General features: G+C 39.1%; 14 non-coding genes across 14 annotated transcripts; all 14 read right to left on the reverse strand.

Moving 5' to 3' along the window:
* Positions 1 to 2,636: 2,636 nt before the first annotated feature.
* On the reverse strand, positions 2,637 to 2,709 carry TRNAK-CUU (transfer RNA lysine (anticodon CUU)). Its single transcript has one exon. It is a non-coding gene; the product is annotated as a tRNA-Lys (tRNA).
* Positions 2,710 to 3,557: 848 nt separating this feature from the next.
* On the reverse strand, positions 3,558 to 3,630 carry TRNAK-CUU (transfer RNA lysine (anticodon CUU)). Its single transcript has one exon. It is a non-coding gene; the product is annotated as a tRNA-Lys (tRNA).
* A 250-nt stretch (positions 3,631 to 3,880) lies between these two features.
* Positions 3,881 to 3,953, reverse strand: TRNAK-CUU (transfer RNA lysine (anticodon CUU)). The gene has a single exon. It is a non-coding gene; the product is annotated as a tRNA-Lys (tRNA).
* Positions 3,954 to 5,838: 1,885 nt separating this feature from the next.
* Positions 5,839 to 5,911, reverse strand: TRNAK-CUU (transfer RNA lysine (anticodon CUU)). The gene has a single exon. It is a non-coding gene; the product is annotated as a tRNA-Lys (tRNA).
* A 1,030-nt stretch (positions 5,912 to 6,941) lies between these two features.
* TRNAK-CUU (transfer RNA lysine (anticodon CUU)) lies at positions 6,942 to 7,014 on the reverse strand. Its single transcript has one exon. It is a non-coding gene; the product is annotated as a tRNA-Lys (tRNA).
* Positions 7,015 to 10,132: 3,118 nt separating this feature from the next.
* TRNAK-CUU (transfer RNA lysine (anticodon CUU)) lies at positions 10,133 to 10,205 on the reverse strand. The gene has a single exon. It is a non-coding gene; the product is annotated as a tRNA-Lys (tRNA).
* A 525-nt stretch (positions 10,206 to 10,730) lies between these two features.
* On the reverse strand, positions 10,731 to 10,803 carry TRNAK-CUU (transfer RNA lysine (anticodon CUU)). The gene has a single exon. It is a non-coding gene; the product is annotated as a tRNA-Lys (tRNA).
* Positions 10,804 to 10,905: 102 nt separating this feature from the next.
* TRNAK-CUU (transfer RNA lysine (anticodon CUU)) lies at positions 10,906 to 10,978 on the reverse strand. Its single transcript has one exon. It is a non-coding gene; the product is annotated as a tRNA-Lys (tRNA).
* Positions 10,979 to 14,377: 3,399 nt separating this feature from the next.
* TRNAK-CUU (transfer RNA lysine (anticodon CUU)) lies at positions 14,378 to 14,450 on the reverse strand. Its single transcript has one exon. It is a non-coding gene; the product is annotated as a tRNA-Lys (tRNA).
* Positions 14,451 to 14,700: 250 nt separating this feature from the next.
* On the reverse strand, positions 14,701 to 14,773 carry TRNAK-CUU (transfer RNA lysine (anticodon CUU)). Its single transcript has one exon. It is a non-coding gene; the product is annotated as a tRNA-Lys (tRNA).
* A 1,885-nt stretch (positions 14,774 to 16,658) lies between these two features.
* TRNAK-CUU (transfer RNA lysine (anticodon CUU)) lies at positions 16,659 to 16,731 on the reverse strand. The gene has a single exon. It is a non-coding gene; the product is annotated as a tRNA-Lys (tRNA).
* Positions 16,732 to 17,761: 1,030 nt separating this feature from the next.
* TRNAK-CUU (transfer RNA lysine (anticodon CUU)) lies at positions 17,762 to 17,834 on the reverse strand. The gene has a single exon. It is a non-coding gene; the product is annotated as a tRNA-Lys (tRNA).
* Positions 17,835 to 19,214: 1,380 nt separating this feature from the next.
* Positions 19,215 to 19,287, reverse strand: TRNAK-CUU (transfer RNA lysine (anticodon CUU)). The gene has a single exon. It is a non-coding gene; the product is annotated as a tRNA-Lys (tRNA).
* An 856-nt stretch (positions 19,288 to 20,143) lies between these two features.
* On the reverse strand, positions 20,144 to 20,216 carry TRNAK-CUU (transfer RNA lysine (anticodon CUU)). Its single transcript has one exon. It is a non-coding gene; the product is annotated as a tRNA-Lys (tRNA).
* Positions 20,217 to 21,689: the final 1,473 nt, after the last annotated feature.

A 21,689-nucleotide genomic window follows, 5' to 3' on the forward strand; every position in this document is an offset into this window, starting at 1 on the left:
ATACATACTTTTTCTTTTACAGTGAATACATTAAGGTGTGGTATTGCCCCATTACACATCATCCAGACATGCATTCATATATTGCATGTTAACAATGAAAATATTGCAAATATTGTAAAGAGACTTTCAATTTCTATTTTTTGGTCAAAAAGCACTAAAATTTTAGTTGTTTTTGCCCAACGTGGGGCTCAAACCCACGACCCTGAGATTAAGAGTCTCATGCTCTACCGACTGAGCTAGCCGGGCTCCTTTGGATGCCTATAGTTTTCTTCCCTATCCCTGCACTGCCGTTTTCCACAGATAGGATGTATTTTTTTGGTCAAAAAGTCCTACAATTTTAGTTGTTTTCGCCCAACGTGGGGCTCGAACCCACAACCCTGAGATTAAGAGTCTTATGCTCTACCGACTGAGCTAGCCGGGCTCCTTTGGATGCCTATAGTTTTCTTCCCTATCCCTGCACTGCCGTTTTCCACAGATAGGATGCATTTTTTTGGTCAAAAAGTCCTACAATTTTAGTTGTTTTCGCCCAACGTGGGGCTCGAACCCACAACCCTGAGATTAAGAGTCTCATGCTCTACCGACTGAGCTAGCCGGGCTCCTTTGGATACCTATAGTTTTCTTCCCTATCCCTGCACTGCCATTTTCCACAGATAGGATGCTGTGTAATCATAGGCTCTGGTGGAGTTTGGAAAGAAAATACACATCAGCCAGAGGCAGAAATAGTCTAAGAAAGTATCAAACACAATTACCAGTCAATATCAGAACGCATTGAAGAATATCAGGAAGTAGCTGATTAAACCTGTGTGGAAAAAAGTCTTATTTGTGCTTTCTCCACTTTATTTTATAGTAAGATGATACATACTTTTTCTTTTACAGTGAATACATTAAGGTGTGGTATTGCCCCATTACACATCATCCAGACATGCATTCATATATTGCATGTTAACAATCAAAATATTGCAAATATTGTAAAGAGAATTTCAATTTCTATTTTTTTGGTCAAAAAGCATTAAAATTTTAGTTGTTTTCGCCCAACGTGGGGCTCGCACCCACGACCCTGAGATTAAGATTCTCATGCTCTACCGACTGAGCTAGCTGGGCTCCTTTGGATACCTATAGTTTTCTTCCCTATCCCTGCACTGCCGTTTTCCACAGATAGGATGCTGTGTAATCATAGGCTCTGGTGGAGTTTGGAAAGAAAATACACATCAGCCAGAGGCAGAAATAGTCTAAGAAAGTATCAAACACAATTACCAGTCAATATCAGAACGCATTGAAGAATATCAGGAAATAGCTGATTAAACCTGTGTGGAAAAAAGTCTTATTTGTGTTTTCTCCACTTTATTTTATAGTAAGATGATACATACTTTTTCTTTTACAGTGAATACATTAAGGCGTGGTATTGCCCCATTACACATCATCCAGACATGCATTCATATATTGCAAGTTAACAATCAAAATATTGCAAATATTGTAAAGAGACTTTCAATTTCTATTTTTTTGGTCAAAAAGCATTAAAATTTTAGTTGTTTTCGCCCAACGTGGGGCTCGCACCCACGACCCTGAGATTAAGAGTCTCATGCTCTACCGACTGAGCTAGCCGGGCTTCTTTGGATGCCTATAGTTTTCTTCCCTATCCCTGCACTGCCGTTTTCCACAGATAGGATGCTGTGTAATCATAGGCTCTGGTGGAGTTTGGAAAGAAAATACACATCAGCCAGAGGCAGAAATAGTCTAAGAAAGTATCAAACACAATTACCAGTCAATATCAGAACGCATTGAAGAATATCAGGAAATAGCCGATTAAACCTGTGTGGAAAAAAGTCTTATTTGAGTTTTCTCCACTTTATTTTATAGTAAGATGATACATACTTTTTCTTTTACAGTGAATACATTAAGGTGTGGTATTGCCCCATTACACATCATCCAGACATGCATTCATATATTGCATGTTAACAATCAAAATATTGCAAATATTGTAAAGAGACTTTCAATTTCTATTTTTTTGGTCAAAAAGCACTAAAATTTTAGTTGTTTTCGCCCAACGTGGGTTTCGCACCCACGACTCTGAGATTAAGAGTCTCATGCTCTACTGACTGAGCTAGCCGGGCTCCTTTGGATGCCTATAGTTTTCTTCCCTATCCCTGCACTGCCGCTTTCCACAGATAGGATGCTGTGTAATCATAGGCTCTGGTGGAGTTTGGAAAGAAAATACACATCAGCCAGAGGCAGAAATAGTCTAAGAAAGTATCAAACACAATTACCAGTCAATATCTGAACGCATTGAAGAATATCAGGAAATAGCTGATTAAACCTGTGTGGAAAAAAGTCTTATTTGTGTTTTCTCCACTTTATTTTATAGTAAGATGATAAATACTTTTTCTTTTACAGTGAATACATTAAGGTGTGGTATTGCCCCATTACACATCATCCAGACATGCATTCATATATTGCATGTTAACAATGAAAATATTGCAAATATTGTAAAGAGACTTTCAATTTCTATTTTTTTGGTCAAAAAGCACGAAAATTTTAGTTGTTTTCGCCCAACCTTTTCTTCCCTATCCCTGCACTGCCGCTTTCCACAGATAGGATGTATTTTTTTGGTCAAAAAGCACTACAATTTTAGTTGTTTTCGCCCAACGTGGGGCTCGAACCCACGACCCTGAGATTAAGAGTCTCATGCTCTACCGACTGAGCTAGCCGGGCTCCTTTGGATGCTTATAGTTTTCTTCCCTATCCCTGCACTGCCGTTTTCCACAGATAGGATGTATTTTTTTGGTCAAAAAGCACTATAATTTTAGTTGTTTTCGCCCAGATTAAGAGTCTCATGCTCTACCGACTAAGCTAGCCGGGCTCCTTTGGATGCCTATAGTTTTCTTCCCTATCCCTGCACTGCCGTTTTCCACAGATAGGATGTATTTTTTTGGTCAAAAAGCAGTACAATTTTAGTTGTTTTCGCCCAACGTGGGGCTCAAACCCACGACCCTGAGATTAAGAGTCTCATGCTCTACCGACTGAGCTAGCCGGGCTCCTTTGGATGCCTATAGTTTTCTTCCCTATCCCTGCACTGCCGCTTTCCACAGATAGGATGCTGTGTAATCATAGGCTCTGGTGGAGTTTGGAAAGAAAATACACATCAGCCAGAGGCAGAAATAGTCTAAGAAAGTATCAAACACAATTACCAGTCAATATCTGAACGCATTGAAGAATATCAGGAAATAGCCGATTAAACCTGTGTGGAAAAAAGTCTTATTTGTGTTTTCTCCACTTTATTTTATAGTAAGATGATAAATACTTTTTCTTTTACAGTGAATACATTAAGGTGTGGTATTGCCCCATTACACATCATCCAGACATGCATTCATATATTGCATGTTAACAATGAAAATATTGCAAATATTGTAAAGAGACTTTCAATTTCTATTTTTTTGGTCAAAAAGCACGAAAATTTTAGTTGTTTTCGCCCAACCTTTTCTTCCCTATCCCTGCACTGCCGCTTTCCACAGATAGGATGTATTTTTTTGGTCAAAAAGCACTACAATTTTAGTTGTTTTCGCCCAACGTGGGGCTCGAACCCACGACCCTGAGATTAAGAGTCTCATGCTCTACCGACTGAGCTAGCCGGGCTCCTTTGGATGCTTATAGTTTTCTTCCCTATCCCTGCACTGCCGTTTTCCACAGATAGGATGTATTTTTTTGGTCAAAAAGCACTATAATTTTAGTTGTTTTCGCCCAGATTAAGAGTCTCATGCTCTACCGACTAAGCTAGCCGGGCTCCTTTGGATGCCTATAGTTTTCTTCCCTATCCCTGCACTGCCGTTTTCCACAGATAGGATGTATTTTTTTGGTCAAAAAGCAGTACAATTTTAGTTGTTTTCGCCCAACGTGGGGCTCGAACCCACGACCCTGAGATTAAGAGTCTCATGCTCTACCGACTGAGCTAGCCGGGCTCCTTTGGATGCCTATAGTTTTCTTCCCTATCCCTGCACTGCCGCTTTCCACAGATAGGATGCTGTGTAATCATAGGCTCTGGTGGAGTTTGGAAAGAAAATACACATCAGCCAGAGGCAGAAATAGTCTAAGAAAGTATCAAACACAATTACCAGTCAATATCTGAACGCATTGAAGAATATCAGGAAATAGCTGATTAAACCTGTGTGGAAAAAAGTCTTATTTGTGTTTTCTCCACTTTATTTTATAGTAAGATGATACATACTTTTTCTTTTACAGTGAATACATTAAGGTGTGGTATTGCCCCATTACACATCATCCAGACATGCATTCATATATTGCAAGTTAACAATCAAAATATTGCAAATATTGTAAAGAGACTTTCAATTTCTATTTTTTTGGTCAAAAAGCATTAAAATTTTAGTTGTTTTCGCCCAACGTGGGGCTCGCACCCACGACCCTGAGATTAAGAGTCTCATGCTCTACCGACTGAGCTAGCCGGGCTTCTTTGGATGCCTATAGTTTTCTTCCCTATCCCTGCACTGCCGTTTTCCACAGATAGGATGCTGTGTAATCATAGGCTCTGGTGGAGTTTGGAAAGAAAATACACATCAGCCAGAGGCAGAAATAGTCTAAGAAAGTATCAAACACAATTACCAGTCAATATCAGAACGCATTGAAGAATATCAGGAAATAGCCGATTAAACCTGTGTGGAAAAAAGTCTTATTTGAGTTTTCTCCACTTTATTTTATAGTAAGATGATACATACTTTTTCTTTTACAGTGAATACATTAAGGTGTGGTATTGCCCCATTACACATCATCCAGACATGCATTCATATATTGCATGTTAACAATCAAAATATTGCAAATATTGTAAAGAGACTTTCAATTTCTATTTTTTTGGTTAAAAAGTACTAAAATTTTAGTTGTTTTCGCCCAACGTGGGTTTCGCACCCACCACTCTGAGATTAAGAGTCTCATGCTCTACCGACTGAGCTAGCCGGGCTCCTTTGGATGCCTATAGTTTTCTTCCCTATCCCTGCACTGCCGCTTTCCACAGATAGGATGCTGTGTAATCATAGGCTCTGGTGGAGTTTGGAAAGAAAATACACATCAGCCAGAGGCAGAAATAGTCTAAGAAAGTATCAAACACAATTACCAGTCAATATCTGAACGCATTGAAGAATATCAGGAAATAGCCGATTAAACCTGTGTGGAAAAAAGTCTTATTTGTGTTTTCTCCACTTTATTTTATAGTAAGATGATACATACTTTTTCTTTTACAGTGAATACATTAAGGTGTGGTATTGCCCCATTACACATCATCCAGACATGCATTCATATATTGCATGTTAACAATGAAAATATTGCAAATATTGTAAAGAGACTTTCAATTTCTATTTTTTTGGTCAAAAAGCACGAAAATTTTAGTTGTTTTCGCCCAACCTTTTCTTCCCTATCCCTGCACTGCCGCTTTCCACAGATAGGATGTATTTTTTTGGTCAAAAAGCACTACAATTTTAGTTGTTTTCGCCCAACGTGGGGCTCGAGCCCACGACCCTGAGATTAAGAGTCTCATGCTCTACCGACTGAGCTAGCCGGGCTCCTTTGGATGCTTATAGTTTTCTTCCCTATCCCTGCACTGCCGTTTTCCACAGATAGGATGTATTTTTTTGGTCAAAAAGCACTATAATTTTAGTTGTTTTCGCCCAACGTGGGGCTCGAACCCACGACCCTGAGATTAAGAGTCTCATGCTCTACCGACTAAGCTAGCCGGGCTCCTTTGGATGCCTATAGTTTTCTTCCCTATCCCTGCACTGCCGTTTTCCACAGATAGGATGTATTTTTTTGGTCAAAAAGCAGTACAATTTTAGTTGTTTTCGCCCAACGTGGGGCTCGAACCCACGACCCTGAGATTAAGAGTCTCATGCTCTACCGACTGAGCTAGCCGGGCTCCTTTGGATGCCTATAGTTTTCTTCCCTATCCCTGCACTGCCGCTTTCCACAGATAGGATGCTGTGTAATCATAGGCTCTGGTGGAGTTTGGAAAGAAAATACACATCAGCCAGAGGCAGAAATAGTCTAAGAAAGTATCAAACACAATTACCAGTCAATATCAGAACGCATTGAAGAATATCAGGAAATAGCCGATTAAACCTGTGTGGAAAAAAGTCTTATTTGTGTTTTCTCCACTTTATTTTATAGTAAGATGATACATACTTTTTCTTTTACAGTGAATACATTAAGGTGTGGTATTGCCCCATTACACATCATCCAGACATGCATTCATATATTGCATGTTAACAATCAAAATATTGCAAATATTGTAAAGAGACTTTCAATTTCTATTTTTTTGGTCAAAAAGCATTAAAATTTTAGTTGTTTTCGCCCAACGTGGGGCTCGCACCCACGACCGTGAGATTAAGAGTCTCATGCTCTACCGACTGAGCTAGCCGGGCTCCTTTGGATGCCTATAGTTTTCTTCCCTATCCCTGCACTGCCGCTTTCCACAGATAGGATGCTGTGTAATCATAGGCTCTGGTGGAGTTTGGAAAGAAAATACACATCAGCCAGAGGCAGAAATAGTCTAAGAAAGTATCAAACACAATTACCAGTCAATATCAGAACGCATTGAAGAATATCAGGAAATAGCCGATTAAACCTGTGTGGAAAAAAGTCTTATTTGTGTTTTCTCCACTTTATTTTATAGTAAGATGATACATACTTTTTCTTTTACAGTGAATACATTAAGGTGTGGTATTGCCCCATTACACATCATCCAGACATGCATTCATATATTGCATGTTAACAATGAAAATATTGCAAATATTGTAAAGAGACTTTCAATTTCTATTTTTTTGGTCAAAAAGCACGAAAACTTTAGTTGTTTTCGCCCAACGTTTTCTTCCCTATCCCTGCACTGCCGCTTTCCACAGATAGGATGTATTTTTTTGGTCAAAAAGCACTACAATTTTAGTTGTTTTCGCCCAACGTGGGGCTCGAACCCACGACCCTGAGATTAAGAGTCTCATGCTCTACCGACTGAGCTAGCCGGGCTCCTTTGGATGCCTATAGTTTTCTTCCCTATCCCTGCACTGCCGCTTTCCACAGATAGGATGCTGTGTAATCATAGGCTCTGGTGGAGTTTGGAAAGAAAATACACATCAGCCAGAGGCAGAAATAGTCTAAGAAAGTATCAAACACAATTACCAGTCAATATCAGAACGCATTGAAGAATATCAGGAAATAGCCGATTAAACCTGTGTGGAAAAAAGTCTTATTTGTGTTTTCTCCACTTTATTTTATAGTAAGATGATACATACTTTTTCTTCTACAGTGAATACATTAAGGTGTGGTATTGCCCCATTACACATCATCCAGACATGCATTCATATATTGCATGTTAACAATGAAAATATTGCAAATATTGTAAAGAGACTTTCAATTTCTATTTTTTTGGTCAAAAAGCACTAACATTTTAGTTGTTTTCGCCCAACGTGGGGCTCAAACCCACGACCCTGAGATTAAGAGTCTCATGCTCTACCGACTGAGCTAGCCGGGCTCCTTTGGATGCCTATAGTTTTCTTCCCTATCCCTGCACTGCCGTTTTCCACAGATAGGATGCTGTGTAATCATAGGCTCTGGTGGAGTTTGGAAAGAAAATACACATCAGCCAGAGGCAGAAATAGTCTAAGAAAGTATCAAACACAATTACCAGTCAATATCCGAACGCATTGAAGAATATCAGGAAATAGCCGATTAAACCTGTGTGGAAAAAAGTCTTATTTGTGTTTTCTCCACTTTATTTTATAGTAAGATGATACATACTTTTTCTTTTACAGTGAATACATTAAGGTGTGGTATTGCCCCATTACACATCATCCAGACATGCATTCATATATTGTATGTTAACAATGAAAATATTGCAAATATTGTAAAGAGACTTTCAATTTCTATTTTTTTGGTCAAAAAGCACTAAAATTTTAGTTGTTTTCGCCCAACGTGGGGCTCGCACCCACGACCCTGAGATTAAGAGTCTCATGCTCTACCGACTGAGCTAGCCGGGCTCCTTTGGATGCCTATAGTTTTCTTCCCTATCCCTGCCGTTTTCCACAGATAGGATGTATTTTTTTGGTCAAAAAGTCCTACAATTTTAGTTGTTTTTGCCCAACGTGGGGCTCGAACCCACAACCCTGAGATTAAGAGTCTCATGCTCTACCGACTGAGCTAGCCGGGCTCCTTTGGATACCTATAGTTTTCTTCCCTATCCCTGCACTGCCGTTTTCCACAGATAGGATGCTGTGTAATCATAGGCTCTGGTGGAGTTTGGAAAGAAAATACACATCAGCCAGAGGCAGAAATAGTCTAAGAAAGTATCAAACACAATTACCAGTCAATATCAGAACGCATTGAGGAATATCAGGAAATAGCTGATTAAACCTGTGTGGAAAAAAGTCTTATTTGTGTTTTCTCCACTTTATTTTATAGTAAGATGATACATACTTTTTCTTTTACAGTGAATACATTAAGGTGTGGTATTGCCCCATTACACATCATCCAGACATGCATTCATATATTGCATGTTAACAATCAAAATATTGCAAATATTGTAAAGAGAATTTCAATTTCTATTTTTTTGGTCAAAAAGCATTAAAATTTTAGTTGTTTTCGCCCAACGTGGGGCTCGCACCCACGACCCTGAGATTAAGATTTCCATGCTCTACCGACTGAGCTAGCCGGGCTCCTTTGGATACCTATAGTTTTCTTCCCTATCCCTGCACTGCCGTTTTCCACAGATAGGATGCTGTGTAATCATAGGCTCTGGTGGAGTTTGGAAAGAAAATACACATCAGCCAGAGGCAGAAATAGTCTAAGAAAGTATCAAACACAATTACCAGTCAATATCAGAACGCATTGAAGAATATCAGGAAATAGCTGATTAAACCTGTGTGGAAAAAAGTCTTATTTGTGTTTTCTCCACTTTATTTTATAGTAAGATGATACATACTTTTTCTTTTACAGTGAATACATTAAGGTGTGGTATTGCCCCATTACACATCATCCAGACATGCATTCATATATTGCATGTTAACAATCAAAATATTGCAAATATTGTAAAGAGACTTTCAATTTCTATTTTTTTGGTCAAAAAGCATTAAAATTTTAGTTGTTTTCGCCCAACGTGGGGCTCGCACCCACGACCCTGAGATTAAGAGTCTCATGCTCTACCGACTGAGCTAGCCGGGCTCCTTTGAATGCCTATAGTTTTCTTCCCTATCCCTGCACTGCCGTTTTCCACAGATAGGATGCTGTGTAATCATAGGCTCTGGTGGAGTTTTGAAAGAAAATACACATCAGCCAGAGGCAGAAATAGTCTAAGAAAGTATCAAACACAATTACCAGTCAATATCAGAACGCATTGAAGAATATCAGGAAATAGCCGATTAAACCTGTGTGGAAAAAAGTCTTATTTGAGTTTTCTCCACTTTCTTTTATAGTAAGATGATACATACTTTTTCTTTTACAGTGAATACATTAAGGTGTGGTATTGCCCCATTACACATCATCCAGACATGCATTCATATATTGCATGTTAACAATCAAAATATTGCAAATATTGTAAAGAGACTTTCAATTTCTATTTTTTTGGTCAAAAAGCACTAAAATTTTAGTTGTTTTCGCCCAACGTGGGTTTCGCACCCACGACCCTGAGATTAAGAGTCTCATGCTCTACCGACTGAGCTAGCCGGGCTCCTTTGGATGCCTATAGTTTTCTTCCCTATCCCTGCACTGCCGCTTTCCACAGATAGGATGCTGTGTAATCATAGGCTCTGGTGGAGTTTGGAAAGAAAATACACATCAGCCAGAGGCAGAAATAGTCTAAGAAAGTATCAAACACAATTACCAGTCAATATCAGAACGCATTGAAGAATATCAGGAAATAGCCGATTAAACCTGTGTGGAAAAAAGTCTTATTTGTGTTTTCTCCACTTTATTTTATAGTAAGATGATGCATACTTTTTCTTTTACAGTGAATACATTAAGGTATGGTATTGCCCCATTACACATCATCCAGACATGCATTCATATATTGCATGTTAACAATGAAAATATTGCAAAGAGACTTTCAATTTCTATTTTTTTGGTCAAAAAGCACTAAAATTTTAGTTGTTTTCGCCCAACGTGGGGCTCGAACCCACGACCCTGAGATTAAGAGTCTCATGCTCTACCGACTGAGCTAGCCGGGCTCTTTTGGATGCCTATAGTTTTCTTCCCTATCCCTGCACTGCCGCTTTCCACAGATAGGATGCTGTGTAATCATAGGCTCTGGTGGAGTTTGGAAAGAAAATACACATCAGCCAGAGGCAGAAATAGTCTAAGAAAGTATCAAACACAATTACCAGTCAATATCAGAACGCATTGAAGAATATCAGGAAATAGCCGATTAAACCTGTGTGGAAAAAAGTCTTATTTGTGTTTTCTCCACTTTATTTTATAGTAAGATGATACATACTTTTTCTTTTACAGCGAATACATTAAGGTGTGGTATTGCCCCATTACACATCATCCAGACATGCATTCATATATTGCATGTTAACAATGAAAATATTGCAAATATTGTAAAGAGACTTTCAATTTCTATTTTTTTGGTCAAAAAGCACGAAAATGTTAGTTGTTTTCACCCAACGTTTTCTTCCCTATCCCTGCACTGCCGCTTTCCACAGATAGGATGTATTTTTTTGGTCAAAAAGCACTACAATTTTAGTTGTTTTCGCCCAACGTGGGGCTCGAACCCACGACCCTGAGATTAAGAGTCTCATGCTCTACCGACTGAGCTAGCCGGGCTCTTTTGGATGCCTATAGTTTTCTTCCCTATCCCTGCACTGCCGTTTTCCACAGATAGGATGTATTGTTTTGGTCAAAAAGCACTACAATTTTAGTTGTTTTCGCCCAACGTGGGGCTCGAACCCACGACCCTGAGATTAAGAGTCTCATGCTCTACCGACTGAGCTAGCCGGGCTCCTTTGGATGCCTATAGTTTTCTTCCCTATCCCTGCACTGCCGTTTTCCACAGATAGGATGCTGTGTAATCATAGGCTCTGGTGGAGTTTGGAAAGAAAATACACATCAGCCAGAGGCAGAAATAGTCTAAGAAAGTATCAAACACAATTACCAGTCAATATGCGAACGCATTGAAGAATATCAGGAAATAGCCGATTAAACCTGTGTGGAAAAAAGTCTTATTTGTGTTTTCTCCACTTTATTTTATAGTAAGATGATACATACTTTTTCTTTTACAGTGAATACATTAAGGTGTGGTATTGCCCCATTACACATCATCCAGACATGCATTCATATATTGCATGTTAACAATGAAAATATTGCAAATATTGTAAAGAGACTTTCAATTTCTATTTTTTTGGTCAAAAAGCACGAAAATTTTAGTTGTTTTCGCCCAACGTGGGGCTTGAACCCACCACCCTGAGATTAAGAGTCTCATGCTCTACCGACTGAGCTAGCCGGGCTCTTTTGGATGCCTATAGTTTTCTTCCCTATCCCTGCACTGCCGCTTTCCACAGATAGGATGCTGTGTAATCATAGGCTCTGGTGGAGTTTGGAAAGAAAATACACATCAGCCAGAGGCAGAAATAGTCTAAGAAAGTATCAAACACAATTACCAGTCAATATCAGAAAGCATTGAAGAATATCAGGAAATAGCCGATTAAACATGTGTGGAAAAAAGTCTTATTTGTGTTTTCTCCACTTTATTTTATAGTAAGATGATACATACTTTTTCTTTTACAGTGAATACATTAAGGTGTGGTATTGCCCCATTACACATCATCCAGACATGCATTCATATATTGCATGTTAACAATGAAAATATTGCAAATATTGTAAAGAGACTTTCAATTTCTATTTTTTGGTCAAAAAGCACTAAAATTTTAGTTGTTTTTGCCCAACGTGGGGCTCAAACCCACGACCCTGAGATTAAGAGTCTCATGCTCTACCGACTGAGCTAGCCGGGCTCCTTTGGATGCCTATAGTTTTCTTCCCTATCCCTGCACTGCCGTTTTCCACAGATAAGATGTATTTTTTTGGTCAAAAAGTCCTACAATTTTAGTTGTTTTCGCCCAACGTGGGGCTCGAACCCACAACCCTGAGATTAAGAGTCTCATGCTCTACCGACTGAGCTAGCCGGGCTCCTTTGGATGCCTATAGTTTTCTTCCCTATCCCTGCACTGCCGTTTTCCACAGATAGGATGCATTTTTTTGGTCAAAAAGTCCTACAATTTTAGTTGTTTTCGCCCAACGTGGGGCTCGAACCCACAACCCTGAGATTAAGAGTCTCATGCTCTACCGACTGAGCTAGCCGGGCTCCTTTGGATACCTATAGTTTTCTTCCCTATCCCTGCACTGCCATTTTCCACAGATAGGATGCTGTGTAATCATAGGCTCTGGTGGAGTTTGGAAAGAAAATACACATCAGCCAGAGGCAGAAATAGTCTAAGAAAGTATCAAACACAATTACCAGTCAATATCAGAACGCATTGAAGAATATCAGGAAGTAGCTGATTAAACCTGTGTGGAAAAAAGTCTTATTTGTGCTTTCTCCACTTTATTTTATAGTAAGATGATACATACTTTTTCTTTTACAGTGAATACATTAAGGTGTGGTATTGCCCCATTACACATCATCCAGACATGCATTCATATATTGCATGTTAACAATCAAAATATTGCAAATATTGTAAAGAGAATTTCAATTTCTATTTTTTTGGTCAAAAAGCATTAAAATTTTAGTTGTTTTCGCCCAACGTGGGGCTCGCACCCACGACCCTGAGATTAAGATTCTCATGCTCTACCGACTGAGCTAGCTGGGCTCCTTTGGATACCTATAGTTTTCTTCCCTATCCCTGCACTGCCGTTTTCCACAGATAGGATGCTGTGTAATCATAGGCTCTGGTGGAGTTTGGAAAGAAAATACACATCAGCCAGAGGCAGAAATAGTCTAAGAAAGTATCAAACACAATTACCAGTCAATATCAGAACGCATTGAAGAATATCAGGAAATAGCTGATTAAACCTGTGTGGAAAAAAGTCTTATTTGTGTTTTCTCCACTTTATTTTATAGTAAGATGATACATACTTTTTCTTTTACAGTGAATACATTAAGGTGTGGTATTGCCCCATTACACATCATCCAGACATGCATTCATATATTGCAAGTTAACAATCAAAATATTGCAAATATTGTAAAGAGACTTTCAATTTCTATTTTTTTGGTCAAAAAGCATTAAAATTTTAGTTGTTTTCGCCCAACGTGGGGCTCGCACCCACGACCCTGAGATTAAGAGTCTCATGCTCTACCGACTGAGCTAGCCGGGCTTCTTTGGATGCCTATAGTTTTCTTCCCTATCCCTGCACTGCCGTTTTCCACAGATAGGATGCTGTGTAATCATAGGCTCTGGTGGAGTTTGGAAAGAAAATACACATCAGCCAGAGGCAGAAATAGTCTAAGAAAGTATCAAACACAATTACCAGTCAATATCAGAACGCATTGAAGAATATCAGGAAATAGCCGATTAAACCTGTGTGGAAAAAAGTCTTATTTGAGTTTTCTCCACTTTATTTTATAGTAAGATGATACATACTTTTTCTTTTACAGTGAATACATTAAGGTGTGGTATTGCCCCATTACACATCATCCAGACATGCATTCATATATTGCATGTTAACAATCAAAATATTGCAAATATTGTAAAGAGACTTTCAATTTCTATTTTTTTGGTCAAAAAGCACTAAAATTTTAGTTGTTTTCGCCCAACGTGGGTTTCGCACCCACGACTCTGAGATTAAGAGTCTCATGCTCTACTGACTGAGCTAGCCGGGCTCCTTTGGATGCCTATAGTTTTCTTCCCTATCCCTGCACTGCCGCTTTCCACAGATAGGATGCTGTGTAATCATAGGCTCTGGTGGAGTTTGGAAAGAAAATACACATCAGCCAGAGGCAGAAATAGTCTAAGAAAGTATCAAACACAATTACCAGTCAATATCTGAACGCATTGAAGAATATCAGGAAATAGCCGATTAAACCTGTGTGGAAAAAAGTCTTATTTGTGTTTTCTCCACTTTATTTTATAGTAAGATGATAAATACTTTTTCTTTTACAGTGAATACATTAAGGTGTGGTATTGCCCCATTACACATCATCCAGACATGCATTCATATATTGCATGTTAACAATGAAAATATTGCAAATATTGTAAAGAGACTTTCAATTTCTATTTTTTTGGTCAAAAAGCACGAAAATTTTAGTTGTTTTCGCCCAACCTTTTCTTCCCTATCCCTGCACTGCCGCTTTCCACAGATAGGATGTATTTTTTTGGTCAAAAAGCACTACAATTTTAGTTGTTTTCGCCCAACGTGGGGCTCGAACCCACGACCCTGAGATTAAGAGTCTCATGCTCTACCGACTGAGCTAGCCGGGCTCCTTTGGATGCTTATAGTTTTCTTCCCTATCCCTGCACTGCCGTTTTCCACAGATAGGATGTATTTTTTTGGTCAAAAAGCACTATAATTTTAGTTGTTTTCGCCCAGATTAAGAGTCTCATGCTCTACCGACTAAGCTAGCCGGGCTCCTTTGGATGCCTATAGTTTTCTTCCCTATCCCTGCACTGCCGTTTTCCACAGATAGGATGTATTTTTTTGGTCAAAAAGCAGTACAATTTTAGTTGTTTTCGCCCAACGTGGGGCTCGAACCCACGACCCTGAGATTAAGAGTCTCATGCTCTACCGACTGAGCTAGCCGGGCTCCTTTGGATGCCTATAGTTTTCTTCCCTATCCCTGCACTGCCGCTTTCCACAGATAGGATGCTGTGTAATCATAGGCTCTGGTGGAGTTTGGAAAGAAAATACACATCAGCCAGAGGCAGAAATAGTCTAAGAAAGTATCAAACACAATTACCAGTCAATATCTGAACGCATTGAAGAATATCAGGAAATAGCTGATTAAACCTGTGTGGAAAAAAGTCTTATTTGTGTTTTCTCCACTTTATTTTATAGTAAGATGATACATACTTTTTCTTTTACAGTGAATACATTAAGGTGTGGTATTGCCCCATTACACATCATCCAGACATGCATTCATATATTGCAAGTTAACAATCAAAATATTGCAAATATTGTAAAGAGACTTTCAATTTCTATTTTTTTGGTCAAAAAGCATTAAAATTTTAGTTGTTTTCGCCCAACGTGGGGCTCGCACCCACGACCCTGAGATTAAGAGTCTCATGCTCTACCGACTGAGCTAGCCGGGCTTCTTTGGATGCCTATAGTTTTCTTCCCTATCCCTGCACTGCCGTTTTCCACAGATAGGATGCTGTGTAATCATAGGCTCTGGTGGAGTTTGGAAAGAAAATACACATCAGCCAGAGGCAGAAATAGTCTAAGAAAGTATCAAACACAATTACCAGTCAATATCAGAACGCATTGAAGAATATCAGGAAATAGCCGATTAAACCTGTGTGGAAAAAAGTCTTATTTGAGTTTTCTCCACTTTATTTTATAGTAAGATGATACATACTTTTTCTTTTACAGTGAATACATTAAGGTGTGGTATTGCCCCATTACACATCATCCAGACATGCATTCATATATTGCATGTTAACAATCAAAATATTGCAAATATTGTAAAGAGACTTTCAATTTCTATTTTTTTGGTCAAAAAGCACTAAAATTTTAGTTGTTTTCGCCCAACGTGGGTTTCGCACCCACGACTCTGAGATTAAGAGTCTCATGCTCTACCGACTGAGCTAGCCGGGCTCCTTTGGATGCCTATAGTTTTCTTCCCTATCCCTGCACTGCCGCTTTCCACAGATAGGATGCTGTGTAATCATAGGCTCTGGTGGAGTTTGGAAAGAAAATACACATCAGCCAGAGGCAGAAATAGTCTAAGAAAGTATCAAACACAATTACCAGTCAATATCTGAACGCATTGAAGAATATCAGGAAATAGCCGATTAAACCTGTGTGGAAAAAAGTCTTATTTGTGTTTTCTCCACTTTATTTTATAGTAAGATGATACATACTTTTTCTTTTACAGTGAATACATTAAGGTGTGGTATTGCCCCATTACACATCATCCAGACATGCATTCATATATTGCATGTTAACAATGAAAATATTGCAAATATTGTAAAGAGACTTTCAATTTCTATTTTTTTGGTCAAAAAGCACGAAAATTTTAGTTGTTTTCGCCCAACCTTTTCTTCCCTATCCCTGCACTGCCGCTTTCCACAGATAGGATGTATTTTTTTGGTCAAAAAGCACTACAATTTTAGTTGTTTTCGCCCAACGTGGGGCTCGAGCCCACGACCCTGAGATTAAGAGTCTCATGCTCTACCGACTGAGCTAGCCGGGCTCCTTTGGATGCTTATAGTTTTCTTCCCTATCCCTGCACTGCCGTTTTCCACAGATAGGATGTATTTTTTTGGTCAAAAAGCACTATAATTTTAGTTGTTTTCGCCCAACGTGGGGCTCGAACCCACGACCCTGAGATTAAGAGTCTCATGCTCTACCGACTAAGCTAGCCGGGCTCCTTTGGATGCCTATAGTTTTCTTCCCTATCCCTGCACTGCCGTTTTCCACAGATAGGATGTATTTTTTTGGTCAAAAAGCAGTACAATTTTAGTTGTTTTCGCCCAACGTGGGGCTCGAACCCACGACCCTGAGATTAAGAGTCTCATGCTCTACCGACTGAGCTAGCCGGGCTCCTTTGGATGCCTATAGTTTTCTTCCCTATCCCTGCACTGCCGCTTTCCACAGATAGGATGCTGTGTAATCATAGGCTCTGGTGGAGTTTGGAAAGAAAATACACATCAGCCAGAGGCAGAAATAGTCTAAGAAAGTATCAAACACAATTACCAGTCAATATCAGAACGCATTGAAGAATATCAGGAAATAGCCGATTAAACCTGTGTGGAAAAAAGTCTTATTTGTGTTTTCTCCACTTTATTTTATAGTAAGATGATACATACTTTTTCTTTTACAGTGAATACATTAAGGTGTGGTATTGCCCCATTACACATCATCCAGACATGCATTCATATATTGCATGTTAACAATCAAAATATTGCAAATATTGTAAAGAGACTTTCAATTTCTATTTTTTTGGTCAAAAAGCATTAAAATTTTAGTTGTTTTCGCCCAACGTGGGGCTCGCACCCACGACCGTGAGATTAAGAGTCTCATGCTCTACCGACTGAGCTAGCCGGGCTCCTTTGGATGCCTATAGTTTTCTTCCCTATCCCTGCACTGCCGCTTTCCACAGATAGGATGCTGTGTAATCATAGGCTCTGGTGGAGTTTGGAAAGAAAATACACATCAGCCAGAGGCAGAAATAGTCTAAGAAAGTATCAAACACAATTACCAGTCAATATCAGAACGCATTGAAGAATATCAGGAAATAGCCGATTAAACCTGTGTGGAAAAAAGTCTTATTTGTGTTTTCTCCACTTTATTTTATAGTAAGATGATACATACTTTTTCTTTTACAGTGAATACATTAAGGTGTGGTATTGCCCCATTACACATCATCCAGACATGCATTCATATATTGCATGTTAACAATGAAAATATTGCAAATATTGTAAAGAGACTTTCAATTTCTATTTTTTTGGTCAAAAAGCACGAAAACTTTAGTTGTTTTCGCCCAACGTTTTCTTCCCTATCCCTGCACTGCCGCTTTCCACAGATAGGATGTATTTTTTTGGTCAAAAAGCACTACAATTTTAGTTGTTTTCGCCCAACGTGGGGCTCGAACCCACGACCCTGAGATTAAGAGTCTCATGCTCTACCGACTGAGCTAGCCGGGCTCCTTTGGATGCCTATAGTTTTCTTCCCTATCCCTGCACTGCCGCTTTCCACAGATAGGATGCTGTGTAATCATAGGCTCTGGTGGAGTTTGGAAAGAAAATACACATCAGCCAGAGGCAGAAATAGTCTAAGAAAGTATCAAACACAATTACCAGTCAATATCAGAACGCATTGAAGAATATCAGGAAATAGCCGATTAAACCTGTGTGGAAAAAAGTCTTATTTGTGTTTTCTCCACTTTATTTTATAGTAAGATGATACATACTTTTTCTTCTACAGTGAATACATTAAGGTGTGGTATTGCCCCATTACACATCATCCAGACATGCATTCATATATTGCATGTTAACAATGAAAATATTGCAAATATTGTAAAGAGACTTTCAATTTCTATTTTTTTGGTCAAAAAGCACTAACATTTTAGTTGTTTTCGCCCAACGTGGGGCTCAAACCCACGACCCTGAGATTAAGAGTCTCATGCTCTACCGACTGAGCTAGCCGGGCTCCTTTGGATGCCTATAGTTTTCTTCCCTATCCCTGCACTGCCGTTTTCCACAGATAGGATGCTGTGTAATCATAGGCTCTGGTGGAGTTTGGAAAGAAAATACACATCAGCCAGAGGTAGAAATAGTCTAAGAAAGTATCAAACACAATTACCAGTCAATATCCGAACGCATTGAAGAATATCAGGAAATAGCCGATTAAACCTGTGTGGAAAAAAGTCTTATTTGTGTTTTCTCCACTTTATTTTATAGTAAGATGATACATACTTTTTCTTTTACAGTGAATACATTAAGGTGTGGTATTGCCCCATTACACATCATCCAGACATGCATTCATATATTGCATGTTAACAATGAAAATATTGCAAATATTGTAAAGAGACTTTCAATTTCTATTTTTTTGGTCAAAAAGCACGAAAATTTTAGTTGTTTTCGCCCAACCTTTTCTTCCCTATCCCTGCACTGCCGCTTTCCACAGATAGGATGTATTTTTTTGGTCAAAAAGCACTACAATTTTAGTTGTTTTCGCCCAACGTGGGGCTCGAGCCCACGACCCTGAGATTAAGAGTCTCATGCTCTACCGACTGAGCTAGCCGGGCTCCTTTGGATGCTTATAGTTTTCTTCCCTATCCCTGCACTGCCGTTTTCCACAGATAGGATGTATTTTTTTGGTCAAAAAGCACTATAATTTTAGTTGTTTTCGCCCAACGTGGGGCTCGAACCCACGACCCTGAGATTAAGAGTCTCATGCTCTACCGACTAAGCTAGCCGGGCTCCTTTGGATGCCTATAGTTTTCTTCCCTATCCCTGCACTGCCGTTTTCCACAGATAGGATGTATTTTTTTGGTCAAAAAGCAGTACAATTTTAGTTGTTTTCGCCCAACGTGGGGCTCGAACCCACGACCCTGAGATTAAGAGTCTCATGCTCTACCGACTGAGCTAGCCGGGCTCCTTTGGATGCCTATAGTTTTCTTCCCTATCCCTGCACTGCCGCTTTCCACAGATAGGATGCTGTGTAATCATAGGCTCTGGTGGAGTTTGGAAAGAAAATACACATCAGCCAGAGGCAGAAATAGTCTAAGAAAGTATCAAACACAATTACCAGTCAATATCCGAACGCATTGAAGAATATCAGGAAATAGCCGATTAAACCTGTGTGGAAAAAAGTCTTATTTGTGTTTTCTCCACTTTATTTTATAGTAAGATGATACATACTTTTTCTTTTACAGTGAATACATTAAGGTGTGGTATTGCCCCATTACACATCATCCAGACATGCATTCATATATTGCATGTTAACAATCAAAATATTGCAAATATTGTAAAGAGACTTTCAATTTCTATTTTTTTGGTCAAAAAGCATTAAAATTTTAGTTGTTTTCGCCCAACGTGGGGCTCGCACCCACGACCGTGAGATTAAGAGTCTCATGCTCTACCGACTGAGCTAGCCGGGCTCCTTTGGATGCCTTTAGTTTTCTTCCCTATCCCTGCACTGCCGCTTTCCACAGATAGGATGCTGTGTAATCATAGGCTCTGGTGGAGTTTGGAAAGAAAATACACATCAGCCAGAGGCAGAAATAGTCTAAGAAAGTATCAAACACAATTACCAGTCAATATCAGAACGCATTGAAGAATATCAGGAAATAGCCGATTAAACCTGTGTGGAAAAAAGTCTTATTTGTGTTTTCTCCACTTGACATGCATTCATATATTGCATGTTAACAATGAAAATATTGCAAATATTGTAAAGAGACTTTCAATTTCTATTTTTGTTGGTCAAAAAGCACTAAAATGTTAGTTGTTTTCGCCCAACGTGGGGCTCGAACCCACGACCCTGAGATTAAGAGTCTCATGCTCTACCGACTGAGCTAGCCGGGCTCCTTTGGATGCCTATAGTTTTCTTCCCTATCCCTGCACTGCCGCTTTCCACAGATAGGATGCTGTGTAATCATAGGCTCTGGTGGAGTTTGGAAAGAAAATACACATCAGCCAGAGGCAGAAATAGTCTAAGAAAGTATCAAACACAATTACCAGTCAATATCAGAACGCATTGAAGAATATCAGGAAATAGCCGATTAAACATGTGTGGAAAAAAGTCTTATTTGTGTTTTCTCCACTTTATTTTATAGTAAGATGATACATACTTTTTCTTTTACAGTGAATACATTAAGGTGTGGTATTGCCCCATTACACATCATCCAGAAATGCATTCATATATTGTATGTTAACAATGAAAATATTGCAAATATTGTAAAGAGACTTTCAATTTCTATTTTTTTGGTCAAAAAGCACTAAAATTTTAGTTGTTTTCGCCCAACGTGGGGCTCGCACCCACGACCCTGAGATTAAGAGTCTCATGCTCTACCGACTGAGCTAGCCGGGCTCCTTTGGATGCCTATAGTTTTCTTCCCTATCCCTGCCGTTTTCCACAGATAGGATGTATTTTTTTGGTCAAAAAGTCCTACAATTTTAGTTGTTTTTGCCCAACGTGGGGCTCGAACCCACAACCCTGAGATTAAGAGTCTCATGCTCTACCGACTGAGCTAGCCGGGCTCCTTTGGATACCTATAGTTTTCTTCCCTATCCCTGCACTGCCGTTTTCCACAGATAGGATGCTGTGTAATCATAGGCTCTGGTGGAGTTTGGAAAGAAAATACACATCAGCCAGAGGCAGAAATAGTCTAAGAAAGTATCAAACACAATTACCAGTCAATATCAGAACGCATTGAGGAATATCAGGAAATAGCTGATTAAACCTGTGTGGAAAAAAGTCTTATTTGTGTTTTCTCCACTTTATTTTATAGTAAGATGATACATACTTTTTCTTTTACAGTGAATACATTAAGGTGTGGTATTGCCCCATTACACATCATCCAGACATGCATTCATATATTGCATGTTAACAATCAAAATATTGCAAATATTGTAAAGAGAATTTCAATTTCTATTTTTTTGGTCAAAAAGCATTAAAATTTTAGTTGTTTTCGCCCAACGTGGGGCTCGCACCCACGACCCTGAGATTAAGATTTCCATGCTCTACCGACTGAGCTAGCCGGGCTCCTTTGGATACCTATAGTTTTCTTCCCTATCCCTGCACTGCCGTTTTCCACAGATAGGATGCTGTGTAATCATAGGCTCTGGTGGAGTTTGGAAAGAAAATACACATCAGCCAGAGGCAGAAATAGTCTAAGAAAGTATCAAACACAATTACCAGTCAATATCAGAACGCATTGAAGAATATCAGGAAATAGCTGATTAAACCTGTGTGGAAAAAAGTCTTATTTGTGTTTTCTCCACTTTATTTTATAGTAAGATGATACATACTTTTTCTTTTACAGTGAATACATTAAG

This window comes from Ambystoma mexicanum, chromosome 4q (genome assembly GCF_040938575.1).
Source record: "Ambystoma mexicanum isolate Mex_15411 chromosome 4q, UKY_AmexF1_1, whole genome shotgun sequence".
In the NCBI taxonomy this organism is placed as follows: domain Eukaryota; kingdom Metazoa; phylum Chordata; class Amphibia; order Caudata; family Ambystomatidae; genus Ambystoma; species Ambystoma mexicanum.